Below are 15,604 nucleotides of genomic sequence, written 5' to 3'. Positions count from 1 at the left end.
AACTTAATATCATATGGAGCAAAATAAGCATGATCAAGAAAAATGAACATAGGCATAAAAGCAATAATTCATGGCAAGATCAACACCAGTAGTCACTTAAGCAAAAGTGATTACTATGTTCATTCACACAAGGAATGAACATCCGGACATGCAAAAATGATAAACTCAATTGAAGAGAATCATTTGCAAGTCCAACACTCAACCAATGCATACAAACATATATGCATCTAGGAACAATCCTACAAGGGCACAAGAGTGTTGTACTTAGGATAATGCAAGGCATTAACAAGTACCAAAATACAAAGCACAAAGGCTGCATATGCAAAGTTTTTGCAAATACATGGCACAAACCATACAAGCCTACAATCAGTGCATAAAACAAGTAATCAACCCTCAAAGCTTACAAAAGCATCAATGGGTACAAAACACAAACAAACAATGCTTAAAGCTGAATAACATCATACTATATAAGTAAACCCCAAAGATTCACAAGTGTACCAAACTTAAAGCACAGATATTTAAAACAAAACAAAAAAAGTGTATCACACTTAAAGAAGACACATAACCACATAGGGACACAGTGACCCATGATAAGCTCATATTTCCTTCAGCTATCATGAGGATTCTTCACCATTTTTTTGTCTCATTTTTGCCGTCTGATCACTTCTTCATCATAGGTGCCATTGACGCAACTACTATTAGACGGAGTGATGCTCAACTTCACTTGAGGTGGACATAAATCGAGTTGGTAGCTCCTCTGGCTCCTGCAGCTTCATCCACCTCCGCTCCTTCTTCTTTAGTGGGTGTAGTGACACTTGAGGTCATTATGACACAACTTGTGCGCATAGATGCTCGCCTAGACACTCTTAGTGATGAGTTATGTTAGGTGAACACTCATGTTGGTCTTATCGCACGACGACAAGCAGTCACGTGTGGTTTCACTGTCGCTTCCTATCCCTCTCCGCCAGCCTCTGAGGATGAGAGTGGCGATGGTTCCAACAGTGAGGATGCTGATAAGGACGATGATGCTAGCTCGCCTAGTGATAATGAGATGTCTACTTGTTATACTTGCCGCTTATCACTCGTGACAGAAAGGGAGAGTAGTTTTGATATGAGAGTAGTCATACACATAGGAGGAAGGTTAGCATAGGACATTTTTGTTAGGGGGAGTGTCCATATTCTTTGAGGGATGTGGTGAAGTCCTTATGTGTGTTTATTTATTTTTATTTTTATTTTTTTTACAGTTACCTCATATATATTGGTCTTGTGACCATTTGACATACATTGTACTTATCATTGGATATATATATATATATATATGTTGATGTATGTTATTCACCTATCTTTTCATGCGTTGTTTTTTTTTCTTTCTTTATACACATGTTTCTTATTTATTGTATGCAATCTATTATTTCTGTTTCACACTAAGATGCCGTCATGGGTTTTGTTTAAAGTGTTTCAGAAATACAGGTTGTTAAAGTCTACTTGCCATAAACTCTCTTCTTGCAAAATTTTTCAAAAGTTTGTGTTAGAATAAATTTTATTGTATTCAACAAGTGAGTATGAGTTAAGTGATTTATGATTTCTCTCATATGTTCATTTGTTTATTGTGGTTTTGTCACGGATTGCCAAAGGGGGATATTGTTAGGACATATGTGATTTGATGTTAGGAACATATGTCAATATTTTTATGTAATTGGCTAATCTTTTGACAAAACGCACTTTACTTGTAATTGGGAAGATCTAGGATGTGTTTACTACTTCATGGAACAAGATTTCAAGATTAAGTGTTAAAGTCATGCAAGTATGTCCAAGAAACAAATAAATAAATGCTGGTTTTTAAATCTCGACAGCTAGCATCTATCGAGGTTTGAAAAGCTGTTGAAGTCCGAAGCTCGACAGCTAGCTCGAAAGATAGGGTATCTATCGAGAATTATGAAAAAAAAGATTTTTAGTTTTGTTTTGCATCCAATCTGTAAGTATGTATTTACGCTTTCTTTTCTCACAACCCTAAACATATGTAAGGATTATTTTAAGGGCTATCAAAGGTGGCATCGTTGCCCAAGTGTAGAGAAAAGTCTTGTTCATGCAAGTTGTGACTGAATATAGAATTTGTCCTAGTTTATCTTTCTCTTGAAGAAGCTGCAATGTTTGTATAACTTAGGGTTTTGTGACCAATGAGCTTCATGATCTTCATCGTCTGGATGAGCTGAATAACTTTGCAGCTAACATCTTTCTCAAGTTGGTGATCAATTCGCATACTGGGATCCATGCATCTATTAGTTAGTCACGTTCTGGGAGCCATGCATTGAAAATAAGAGATTGTTACTATAGAACAAGTCCAATTGGGTATTGGGGTAAGGGTTCAACTATAACTTGGTATAAGGTACTAGGATTCTTTTACTTGTAACCGCTTGTTTTGATAATAGTGGATTCTCGGGAGTAGTGACCTTAAAATCACCTGTTGGGGTTTTTGCAATGTAGGTTTTCCTCATTCATAAACAAATTATCATGTCAATTTATTTTCTGATGCATTTAATTATTTAGTGATTTGTTTGTATTGCCACACATATTGCATGCCAATTGAATTAATTAATTAACTTGGCTAAATCAATTGGTTAATTTATCACAAGGAGTCAATACATTTTTGGCCTGTCACATTACACTATCATTGTAATAGGAGAGAGAGAGAGAGAGAGAGAGAGAGAGAGAGCCTTATAATTTTGCAAAAGAGATAAATTGAGTTTGTGATATCAAAAGTTGAAAGTAACACCAACTTTCACTTTTATTTGTAGAATTGAGAGAGGTGGTAAAGAAACATTTTCGATTGAGAAGAGGAAAGAAATCTTTTGACGGTGATTCTTTTGTTTTTTTGATTTTTTTTAAATAGACTGACTTGAATTTGAGATCATTTTCTTTTTTTAAGGTTTGTGTGATATTTATTTAGGGTTTAGAGGATTGATCGGGTCTTTTTTAAAGATAAAAAAATTGACACTGAAGATGGATAGTAAATAAATAATAAAGTAGTAACTATAATGAGTTCATATGAAAATCACATCTATGTTAATACAAACTAACTATATTTACTATGTTAATACTAACTATATTTACTTAGTACTTCAATGTTAGAAAGCTAACAAAAAAAATATTATATCCATTACTTTATGGACAAAATTTAATCCGATATTCACTTAAGAAGTTGACATGTACCATTGTCCTCTGCAAAACACATAACCAAGAACCAACTTAACTACACTTAAACCCACTCAACTTAGTTAACTATTGTGGGGGTAAAAGCCCAACATTATGCATTGGGCCTAGGACCCTATTTAAAGGTTAAGGTGTGTCCGAAGAGAAGAAAACGATTGAGAAGGATTCCATGTGGAAGAGATATACCTAGAAATGATTGGGGAATGTAGTCCTAAGAATGTATTCTCCTCGGATATAAAGAGTCTCGATCAAGTGAATACCTGGGAGGTTCGAGTGATCTTCCTAATGATTCCAATGATAATGATAAGCTTTGGGCATATATGGAGATGATAAGAACGGAGAAATATCTAAGCGAAAAACTGCTACCATCGCATTAAATGCACTGCATCAACTTTTCTAGCCGCATTAATGTGAAGAAAACCTCTGAACAGTGCAATCTCAACTACCGCCACTGATAGAGAACCGACGAAGATATCTGATGGGACGTATTCCCAAGTGAACGTTTAGATGAAGACAAGTGGACGATCAAGATAGTCCAAAGGAAAACTATATAAATGTAAAAGACCCCTTACAGAAGGGGGGACGTAAAAAGAAAAAGAAAGAGGGGAAGAAGAAAAAGAGAGTTTGATGTAGTTCTAAGAGTTGCACTGTATTTCTAAGAATTGTATGAACCTTGAAAGCATTAATTTGTCTCTTCAGACATCTATCTATCTGAATTTCACGTGTGTTTTCATACTTGTTCGTACTTGGTGATTTGGATTAGACGCCTTAGAACATTCAGTCTAGCTCTTTCACCCACTCTCTACAAATTCATTGTGTTAGGCTTGTTGGGCTCATACCCCATATTTGTTGGGCCTGGGCTACAAATTGAGACCCCACAACTATCATTATTGATTACAAATTAAAAATAGAAGGAAAGGAAGGAAAAAGGTAAATTCAAATAAATCTTCTTCCATGCTTAATGGCACATGTTACCTTCTTAAAGTGGTTTGAAGGGATTGGCACAAAACTAATTACGAACAACCTTTGCTTTTGTATTACACTTATTTGTATTATATTTATTTGTTAGACTTTCCTTCCACACCAAGTAAACTCAAACTAATTTTTATTTTTTCAACTAGAAAACCCAATTAACTTTCCAAGTTACAAATAGAGTTTGAGGTAATTTCCCAAAAGTCTCCACTTTGACTCAATTTCCATCAACTGTCTTTTTTCCTTTTGGGATAGCTCCATAGAATTAAGTAGTCTTCTTTCCTCTTAGAATCACTCCACCTTAATCAAAGCAAACCCTTCTTTTTCATCTTAATTCACACAAAAATAAGCATCCAATAAGCCAACCAAGATCTGATACCATTTGTTGGGTCTCAAATAATATTATCACTAATATTACCAACTCCAAATAGAAATCACACACAAAACAAAAATATTTATGTAGAAAAATCTTTCTCATTGAAGGAAAAAACTACTGGATAAATTCTGAATAATTTCACTATTATCGAATCAATTACAATATCTCTTATATATTTTTTAGCTAAAGAAAAACTCTCCTTGTTTTTCTTTGCTTTCACACACACTAATTATGTATCTCTTATGTCTCATGGCTAAAGAAAAATTTTCTTGTTTTTCTTTACTCTCACACATGCTAATTATTTATCTCAAATGCAACAATACTTTACTCTCTCCTCTATAGCTTTCTTCTCTTATTCCTTCTCTTTTTTGCATAGCTCTCGTTGGATATCTCTCTCTGCGCGGCACCTCTTTCTTTGGAACTTTGCAATATCAAACAAAACTTCACAAATTTTCCTTGATTTGTGTGATTTACAAAAAAACCGTTGTTGACAAAACCCAAACTTTTTTGTCTCTCTCCTTGAGTTATCTCCCAAGTAAAAATTCATTTTTTTTTCTCTCTTGATTTCATGCTCTATTTTCCCTCTATCCATAGGGAGGACCCTTGAGCTAAAGCCTAAATTTTTTTTAGTATTATCTATTTATAATACTCTTTCCTATTCCCCTTATAACAAGGAATGCATTACTTCTTTAACAAGGAATACACTTTCTATCCACACTAAAGAATGGTGTATCTTTCCAAACTAAGGAAACTCAAATTAATTTTTCCTTCTTCAACTAGAAAACCCAATCAACTTTCAAAGTCACAATTGAAATTTGAGGAAATTTTCCAACCAAAAAAAAAAAATTAAATTAAAACTGTGACATAATCTTTTTTTAATGAATCCTCAAGTAATTTAAAATTTCACAATTAGATCCGCGTGTCAATCAAATAATACGAAAAGTAAATTTGATTAATATGCCCCGTGAACAAGTTTCATGAGGCAAAGCCATTAACAATCTTGAACCTTTGAATCTTTTAATTAAATACAACATTTTTTTTTAATAAAAATAATAATAATAACTTCTTTATTTATTTTAAGAATAAAGTGATCTCAATTAAATAAAAGCCAGATTAGCTTGAAATACAATGTTCAGGTGAGGAGGAAAATTTTCTATACACACCAAAAAAATCTGTGACATTTATTTATAGCATTCCTAATAAAGTAACAAGTGACAGAATTGCATTGACAGCGTGCACTTGAAAAACTAATAGAACATGAAGGATTCTATAATTAACTTTGCATTTGAGATCAAGTGTCCATTAGAAGCTAGAGATTCCTCTGCATTTTTCAAAGAGTTTACGATTATCTTTCCTTCCAGAATAGTTGTTAGGAATTCTATTTCAAGCGAAAATTCAATAGCTCTCGATCACGGCTGCCATGGTATATATATTATCAATTTAGTGAATTGACTTAATTATAAATTATTGATTGCAACTTCTTATATTTTTATTGAAAGATATGCTTGTCCAATAAACAATTACTGAAAACAATTTATAAAAGTATATAAAGAAAAAATAGGAAAATAGAACACATTTTAAAACTGATGCTTGTCAGTCCAATAAAAAAACCAATACCATGCATAAATAAACTAGAACACAATATGAAATCTAGAGTACTCACCCATTACAAAAAAGAAACTTGGTTATTAAATAAAATAAACTAACTGCCATCTAATTAAGTGCATGCAGAGAAGAGACGTTCTCTTAAGCCCTATAACACGACAGCAGCGTTTTCAGTTTTCTCAATTCTTTTCTACAAAACACCCCCGTTCTATAAAATGATGAGGTCTCATACTTTTTCCTCCTCAATTCCATTAATGGATGGAAGTAATGGCCTATTGGACAGTAGGCAGCATATCCTTTTTTGGATTCCGAACTCAAATAATATGTGGTGAAAATATGCAAATCCATCAACATCAACCAACGCTTGTTGTTTCCATTTGTTGTTGAATTGGAATTATAATGATTAAAGAAAATCTTATGAGCAGATGAAACGATCTCATGCAGCAAATCCTTCTGCTGTTGTGGGTGGAGGTCTAATGAAATCGAAGAAGGAAAAAGAGGAGAAAGCTTTTGACACAAAAAATCAGTGTCTTCATTGAGAAACTCTTGTTCCTGGAACTCGAAGGTGCTGAATTCAGTCATTGGGTTTCGAAATGGTTCAAAAGATAATCTTCGTATTCGTTTGCTTTAAAGAGTTGATGATGGGTGGAGGAATTGGGGTTAATGCAAAACAAAACAGTGGAAGGGGAATCGAGAGTATCGACTGTTTCGCAGCTTAGACTGACGCTCCAAGTAGAAACTCCTCCTCTGTGCCATGTTCATCGTGGCTTCTTTTCTACAAAACAAAAATGAGACCTATTAAGCTATGTTAGAGAAGACTGCACTGATTGTGTGAAAAAAAAAATCCACAATACTGTATTGTAGAAATGTGAGAATACCACGTGAGAGAACAATTAGTACTTAAATATAAATAATAACTGCTAAGAGAAAATTACTATGAAACAAATCATATTTTGCTATCTTTTCTAGTAAATTTTTTATATAAGTACAATCAGCCTGAATTTATTAACCGAATAGAAAATTAAAAGGAATAAATGATTCAAAAAATTGTTTTTTTAGTACTAATCACACGTAAGTAGTGATGGTTTATATGGCAATTACAACAAATATTCTGTTACATTGAAGCTCCAACTTCATCTGAATTCACTGTAGCTCCATTAGGGGCATCATCTCCACGAAGCTGAGCAGAAACATCATCTATGGCTGAATTCAACTGAGCAATCTTCTCTGTTAATATTTTGTGGGTTCTCTGTAGTCATCACACCACCAATGCATTGCAAACATTTTAAAAAAAAAATGATAACTAAAACAATATCAATAATATTTAAAAAAATGATGAAAATACAAGTTAACACAAACAATTTGTACAGTGTTTTTTTTTTTTTTTTTTTTTTAAGAGAGAGAGAGAGAGAGAGAGAGAGAGAGAGAGAGAGAGAGAGAGAGAGAGAGAGAGAGCCTTATAATTTTGCAAAAGAGATAAAATGAGTTTGTGATATCAAAAGTTGAAAGTAACACCAACTTTCACTTTTATTTGTAGAATTGAGAGATGTGGTAAAGAAACATTTTCGATTGAGAAGAGGAAAGAAATCTTTTGACGGTGATTCTTTTGTTTTTTTGATTTTTTTTTTAATAGACTGACTTGAATTTGAGATCATTTTCTTTTTTAAGGTTTATGTGATATTTATTTAGGGTTTAGAGGATTGATCGGGTCTTTTTTAAAGATAAAAAAATTGACACTGAAGATGGATAGTAAATAAATAATAAAATAGTAACTATAATGAGTTCATATGAAAATCACATCTATGTTAATACAAACTAACTATATTTACTATGTTAATACTAACTATATTTACTTAGTACTTCAATGTTAGAAAGCTAACAAAAAAAATATATCCATTACTTTATGGACAAAATTTAATCCGATATTCACTTAAGAAGTTGACATGTACCACTGTCCTCTGCAAAACACATAACCAAGAACCAACTTAACTACACTTAAACCCACTCAACTTAGTTAACTATTGTGGGGGTAAAAGCCCAACATTATGCATTGGGCCTAGGACCCTATTTAAAGGTTAAGGTGTGTCCGAAGAGAAGAAAACGATTGAGAAGGATTCCATGTGGAAGAGATATACCTAGAAATGATCGGGGAATGTAGTCCTAAGAATGTATTCTCCTCGGATATAAAGAGTCTCGATCAAGTGAATACCTGGGAGGTTCGAGTGATCTTCCTAATGATTCCAATGATAATGATAAGCTTTGGGCATATATGGAGATGATAAGAACGGAGAAATATCTAAGGGAAAAACTGCTACCATCGCATTAAATGCACTGCATCAACTTTTCTAGCCGCATTAATGTGAAAAAAACCTCTGAACAGTGCAATCTCAACTACCGCCACTGATGGAGAACCGACGAAGATATCTGATGGGACGTATTCTCAAGTGAACGTTTAGATGAAGACAAGTGGATGATCAAGATAGTCCAAAGGAAAACTATATAAATGTAAAAGACCCCTTACAGAAGGGGGGACGTAAAAAGAAAAAGAAAGAGGGGAAGAAGAAAAAGAGAGTTTGATGTAGTTCTAAGAGTTGCACTGTATTTCTAAGAATTGTATGAACCTTGAAAGCATTAATTTGTCTCTTCGGACATCTATCTATCTGAATTTCACGTGTGTTTTCATACTTGTTCGTACTTGGTGATTTGCATTAGACGCCTTAGAACATTTAGTCTAGCTCTTTCACCCACTCTCTACAAATTCATTGTGTTGGGCTTGTTGGGCTCATACCCCATATCTGTTGGGCCTGGGCTACAAATTGAGACCCCACAACTATCATTATTGATTACAAATTAAAAATAGAAGAAAAGGAAGGAAAAAGGTAAATTCAAATAAATCTTCTTCCATGCTTAATGGCACATGTTACCTTCTTAAAGTGGTTTGAAGGGATTGGCACAAAACTAATTACGAACAACCTTTGCTTTTGTATTACACTTATTTGTATTATATTTATTTGTTAGACTTTCCTTCCACACCAAGTAAACTCAAACTAATTTTTAGTTTTTCAACTAGAAAACCCAATTAACTTTCCAAGTTACAAATAGAGTTTGAGGTAATTTCCCAAAAGCCTCCACTTTGACTCAATTTCCATCAACTGTCTTTTTTCCTTTTGGGATAGCTCCATAGAATTAAGTAGTCTTCTTTCCTCTTAGAATCACTCCACCTTAATCAAAGCAAACCCTTCTTTTTCATCTTAATTCACACAAAAATAAGCATCCAATAAGCCAACCAAGATCTGATACCATTTGTTGGGTCTCAAATAATATTATCACTAATATTACCAACTCCAAATAGAAATCACACACAAAACAAAAATATTTATGTAGAAAACTCTTTCTCATTGAAGGAAAAAACTACTGGATAAATTCTGAATAATTTCACTATTATCAAATCAATTACAATATCTCTTATATATTTTTTAGCTAAAGAAAAACTCTCCTTGTTTTTCTTTGCTTTCACACACACTAATTATGTATCTCTTATGTCTCATGGCTAAAGAAAAATTTTCTTGTTTTTCTTTACTCTCACACATGCTAATTATTTATCTCAAATGCAACAATACTTTACTCTCTCCTCTATAGCTTTCTTCTCTTCTTCCTTCTCTTTTTTGCGTAGCTCTCGTTGGATATCTCTCTCTACGCGGCACCTCTTTCTTTGGAACTTTGCAATATCAAACAAAACTTCACAAATTTTCCTTGATTTGTGTGATTTACAAAAAAACCGTTGTTGACAAAACCCAAACTTTTTTGTCTCTCTCCTTGAGTTATCTCCCAAGTAAAAATTCATTTTTTTTCTCTCTTGATTTCATGCTCTATTTTCCCTCTATCCATAGGGAGGACCCTTGAGCTAAAAGCCTAATTTTTTTTAGTATTATCTATTTATAATACTCTTTCCTATTCCCCTTATAACAAGGAATGCATTACTTCTTTAACAAGGAATACACTTTCTTTCCACACTAAAGAATGGTGTATCTTTCCATACTAAGGAAACTCAAATTAATTTTTCATTCTTCAACTAGAAAACCCAATCAACTTTCAAAGTCACAATTGAAATTTGAGGAAATTTTCCAACCAAAAAAAAAAATTAAATTAAAACTGTGACATAATCTTTTTTTAATGAATCCTCAAGTAATTTAAAATTTCACAATTAGATCCGCGTGTCAATCAAATAATACGAAAAGTAAATTTGATTAATATGCCCCGTGAACAAGTTTCATGAGGCAAAGCCATTAACAATCTTGAACCTTTGAATCTTTTAATTAAATACAACATTTTTTTTAATAAAAATAATAATAATAACTTCTTTATTTATTTTAAGAATAAAGTGATCTCAATTAAATAAAAGCCAGATTAGCTTGAAATACAATGTTCAGGTGAGGAGGAAAATTTTCTATACACACCAAAAAAATCTGTGACATTTATTTATAGCATTCCTAATAAAGTAACAAGTGACAGAATTGCATTGACAGCGTGCACTTGAAAAACTAATAGAACATGAAGGATTCTATAATTAACTTTGCATTTGAGATCAAGTGTCCATTAGAAGCTAGAGATTCCTCTGCATTTTTCAAAGAGTTTACGATTATCTTTCCTTCCAGAATAGTTGTTAGGAATTCTATTTCAAGCGAAAATTCAATAGCTCTCGATCACGGCTGCCATGGTATATATATTATCAATTTAGTGAATTGACTTAATTATAAATTATTGATTGCAACTTCTTATATTTTTATTGAAAGATATGCTTGTCCAATAAACAATTACTGAAAACAATTTATAAAAGTATATAAAGAAAAAATAGGAAAATAGAACACATTTTAAAACTGATGCTTGTCAGTCCAATAAAAAAACCAATACCATGCATAAATAAACTAGAACACAATATGAAATCTAGAGTACTCACCCATTACAAAAAAGAAACTTGGTTATTAAATAAAATAAACTAACTGCCATCTAATTAAGTGCATGCAGAGAAGAGACGTTCTCTTAAGCCCTATAACACGACAGCAGCGTTTTCAGTTTTCTCAATTCTTTTCTACAAAACACCCCCGTTCTATAAAATGATGAGGTCTCATACTTTTTCCTCCTCAATTCCATTAATGGATGGAAGTAATGGCCTATTGGACAGTAGGCAGCATATCCTTTTTTGGATTCCGAACTCAAATAATATGTGGTGAAAATATGCAAATCCATCAACATCAACCAACGCTTGTTGTTTCCATTTGTTGTTGAATTGGAATTATAATGATTAAAGAAAATCTTATGAGCAGATGAAACGATCTCATGCAGCAAATCCTTCTGCTGTTGTGGGTGGAGGTCTAATGAAATCGAAGAAGGAAAAAGAGGAGAAAGCTTTTGACACAAAAAATCAGTGTCTTCATTGAGAAACTCTTGTTCCTGGAACTCGAAGGTGCTGAATTCAGTCATTGGGTTTCGAAATGGTTCAAAAGATAATCTTCGTATTCGTTTGCTTTAAAGAGTTGATGATGGGTGGAGGAATTGGGGTTAATGCAAAACAAAACAGTGGAAGGGGAATCGAGAGTATCGACTGTTTCGCAGCTTAGACTGACGCTCCAAGTAGAAACTCCTCCTCTGTGCCATGTTCATCGTGGCTTCTTTTCTACAAAACAAAAATGAGACCTATTAAGCTATGTTAGAGAAGACTGCACTGATTGTGTGAAAAAAAAAATCCACAATACTGTATTGTAGAAATGTGAGAATACCACGTGAGAGAACAATTAGTACTTAAATATAAATAATAACTGCTAAGAGAAAATTACTATGAAACAAATCATATTTTGCTATCTTTTCTAGTAAATTTTTTATATAAGTACAATCAGCCTGAATTTATTAACCGAATAGAAAATTAAAAGGAATAAATGATTCAAAAAATTGTTTTTTTAGTACTAATCACACGTAAGTAGTGATGGTTTATATGGCAATTACAACAAATATTCTGTTACATTGAAGCTCCAACTTCGTCTGAATTCACTGTAGCTCCATTAGGGGCATCATCTCCACGAAGCTGAGCAGAAACATCATCTATGGCTGAATTCAACTGAGCAATCTTCTCTGTTAATATTTTGTGGGTTCTCTGTAGTCATCACACCACCAATGCATTGCAAACATTTTAAAAAAAAAATGATAACTAAAACAATATCAATAATATTTAAAAAAATGATGAAAATACAAGTTAACACAAACAATTTGTACAGTGTTTTTTTTTTTTTTTTTTTTCTTGAAGCACAATTCATAAAGCTTACTTATACATACGAACCATTATATTTTTCTTCTTTTTCTTATGACAACCAACCATAACTAGGCCTTTATTTGTTACGAAAAAGACTTTACTTTCAATGTTGAACACATTAACAAACATGCATACACACATAATGAATAATTTAAAGGATTGCAAATGCAAGAATAGCTTCTCACCTCCAAAGTTTTCTCCTCATCATATATAAATTTTGGCAACTTCCTCATCAGATCTTTCTGTCAGCTCCAGTTTTCTCCTCATCATATATAACCTCATCAGTACTTTAGCATAAAAAAATTTTGAAAAATAAATAAATAAATAGTATATCTGAGCTATTAATTGTAAGAACAGCATCAGTAGCCCAAAAGTGAATCAATAGCCCAATACTTACTGATGCATCACATGGCTGTTTAATTAGGCCAAATAATTACATACACTTACATATTTCTTGATACTATGACTTTAAATGAAATATTTTTACTCTATAGGCTCAAAAATGTGACAAAAACACATGTATTACTCCAATTAATTAGAACCTAAGGAGATAGATGCACAACACTCTCATTACAAAGCCACTAACAAAGATACTTGCACAATTTGGTTTTCCATCAAATAGACCAGATTTTAGATCATTAAAGTGTCAAAATGAATACATACACTACTCTACTTAATTGATAACCTAGGGAAACACAGACACCCAAGACCAAATAAGTTGGATTTCAGTAGGTATATTTTCTCAAACATCTTCAGTGCATTTCACAACTCAAACTACAGTAGTAACATAAGGAATGAGAAAAAACTGATCCATTGTGACAAACTTCAAACTAAGAAATTATTATCAAGCTAAGAATCATAGTTTTGTTTCAGTGAAAGAAACTAAGGAATAAGAAATGGATACTCTTAGGTAAAGAAATCAAGATCAGAGGAAAAAAATCTTAGATTTAGTATAATAGGTAAATCATCATTTACTTTAGTATACATACATATTCTTTTTTTTTGTTGTCTTTTTACTTGAACACAATCTTTATCGAATAACACAAATTCCACATTATTTTTTTCCCAAGTACAATAGGGAATTCAATTTCTTTATCAAAAGAAAACGAAATCCTAATACAATACAAAAAATTAAAAAAATCTTCTTTTTTGTTGAGAAAATTAAAAGAAGGAAAAATCAAAGAGAGAGACAGAGGCACTTTACTGAAACCATCGCCAGAATTGGTGGAGCGGAACACGGTGGCGGCTAGCTATAGCCATGGAGATTAAGCATCAACTTCTCTCTTACCCGATTCTATCCAAATCCTAACCCTTACTTTCTCTGATTTGGATTTGAAAAGCATCAAATTCTCACTTAAACACCCGATTCTCTCCAAACCCCAACCCTTACTCTCTCTCTCTGATTTGGGTCTAAAAAGGGTGCGAGTGTGTGGGGCCGGGATCTCAGTTGGTGAGTTACTGTTTATTGTTTTTTCTTTGTTTTTGCTTATGGGTTTGAGTTGGGTATGCAGGAAGCGGTGACGACGGGGTTGAGGGAGAGGCAGAGAGCAAGCATGGAGGTGGAGAGACTAGTGGAGGCGTAGTCGGGGTTGAGAGTGTGGAGTGCTAGGGAGAGTAAGGGAGAAACTAGGTTGAAATGAGAGAGAGGAGCCATGGATTTTTGATGAGAGAGACAGAAAGTGAGAACCCATAGAGACAGAAGAAATGTTGAAAACTAACGTTAATTATGATTCATTGCTCTGCTAAGTGTATTTTAAATGGCGTGTTTGATTTTAGTCCATAGATTGATTTTAAATCCATCTCAGCCTTTAACTGGACACTCTTCATTTCATATTGAAGTAGAGAGGATCTGGATCACAAGTCTGAGAGGGACAAGGAATATGTTTGAGGCAATTGTAATTTATTTGAAGATTTGCATTGTGGTCTAGGTCTGGAAGAGCTTGTGTCACAGTCAACCCAGATTACATTTCTCTGTTTGTTTGTAAGCCCTTTTTTTGTATTACATTTATTAAATAAATACCAAAAAGTTTGCAAACATGCCTTTTTTTGCTCTAAAACTTTATTATTAATTTTTGGAATCTTTATATAATTTGAATTAGATTTTGTATAACATAAGCCAAATTGAATGGTTCTACACCATGTGTTCCCAATCTCCCTTTTTTTTTTTTTGGTAAAATTTTCAATTATTTGTTTTCAGTCACATTCTAAACTTGTACAATGAAATAACTACAATATATAACAAACTCATTTTTTGGTGCTAGCTTCATTGCACGTGCTACTTGCCTACTTAGGGGCATTTTATTTTTATATATTATTTTATATCAAAATTTTCGAATCGAATGAATGAAAAAGGTTAGCATTAAACTAAAAATAGATAAAACGCTTGGAGCACATACATAGCACATGTTATGAGACTAATATATCATCTCATGTATAATCTCTATATATTCAGAGGATTTAGAAAGTTATGGTATCTTTGGTAACTGCTTTTTTCTCTTATTTTTTTGTTTCTAAATTTTTTTTATAATATTTTTTAGACTAAAATCCTTGTTTGGCAACACGAAATGCACAAAAAACAAAAACTATTTTTAAAACTCAATTTGTGAAGGAAACTGAAAATATGCAAATAACTGTTTTCAGTTTCTAATTTTCAAAAGTTAAAGAAAATACGTATTTAATTTAACGAATCTGTCTCATTTAATGAGTTAGCGTTAGAGTTCAAATCCTAGTAACAACATATTTTAGTATTTTCTATTTTTTTTCTTCAAAAAACTTTTTTTTTTTAATTTTTAATTTCAACTAACCAAACATGTTTTTGATTTCAAAAATATAAGGAAATTGTTTTTTCTTTATATTTTCAAAAACAAGTTTTTGAAAATAGAAAATAAAAAATGTTATTAAATATAATCTTAGTTATTGCATTTTTTTTTACTTCCAAGAATACCCTTAATTTAATTAACTTATCATTATTCCTAAAACAAATTAAAACCATAATTCAAAAAAAATTAAAAACAAAAAAACTACTAGTTAAAAACTCCCCAATAGATAGTAGATAACTACAAAATTCCTAACCAATGTTAAAAAAAAAAAAAAAAAAAAAAAAAAAAAAAAAAAAAAAAAAAAAAAAAAACCAACCA

The 15,604-nt window shown here is 32.4% G+C and overlaps 1 long non-coding RNA gene and 1 pseudogene across 2 annotated transcripts; both read right to left on the bottom strand.

Annotated features, from left to right (window-relative positions):
* LOC136067053 (haloacid dehalogenase-like hydrolase domain-containing protein Sgpp) overlaps positions 1-6,745 on the bottom strand; it is a 27,492-nt pseudogene extending 20,747 nt beyond the window's left edge.
* Positions 6,746-11,993: 5,248 nt separating this feature from the next.
* LOC112023203 (uncharacterized) lies at positions 11,994-14,444 on the bottom strand. 2 transcript variants are annotated; one of them, XR_010628554.1, is made up of 3 exons: positions 13,672-14,444; positions 12,653-12,726; positions 11,994-12,311 (listed from the first exon to the last, which is right to left on the bottom strand). It is a non-coding gene; the product is annotated as an uncharacterized LOC112023203 (long non-coding RNA). The 2 variants fall into 2 exon arrangements; XR_010628553.1 differs by having other exon boundaries at positions 12,653-14,444.
* Positions 14,445-15,604: the final 1,160 nt, after the last annotated feature.

Source organism: Quercus suber, unplaced genomic scaffold (genome assembly GCF_002906115.3).
Source record: "Quercus suber isolate HL8 unplaced genomic scaffold, Cork oak 2.0 scaffold_56, whole genome shotgun sequence".
Classification (NCBI taxonomy): domain Eukaryota; kingdom Viridiplantae; phylum Streptophyta; class Magnoliopsida; order Fagales; family Fagaceae; genus Quercus; species Quercus suber.
The sequence above is the reverse complement of the archived record's forward strand: the minus strand, read 5'-3'. Positions and strand labels throughout refer to the sequence as shown.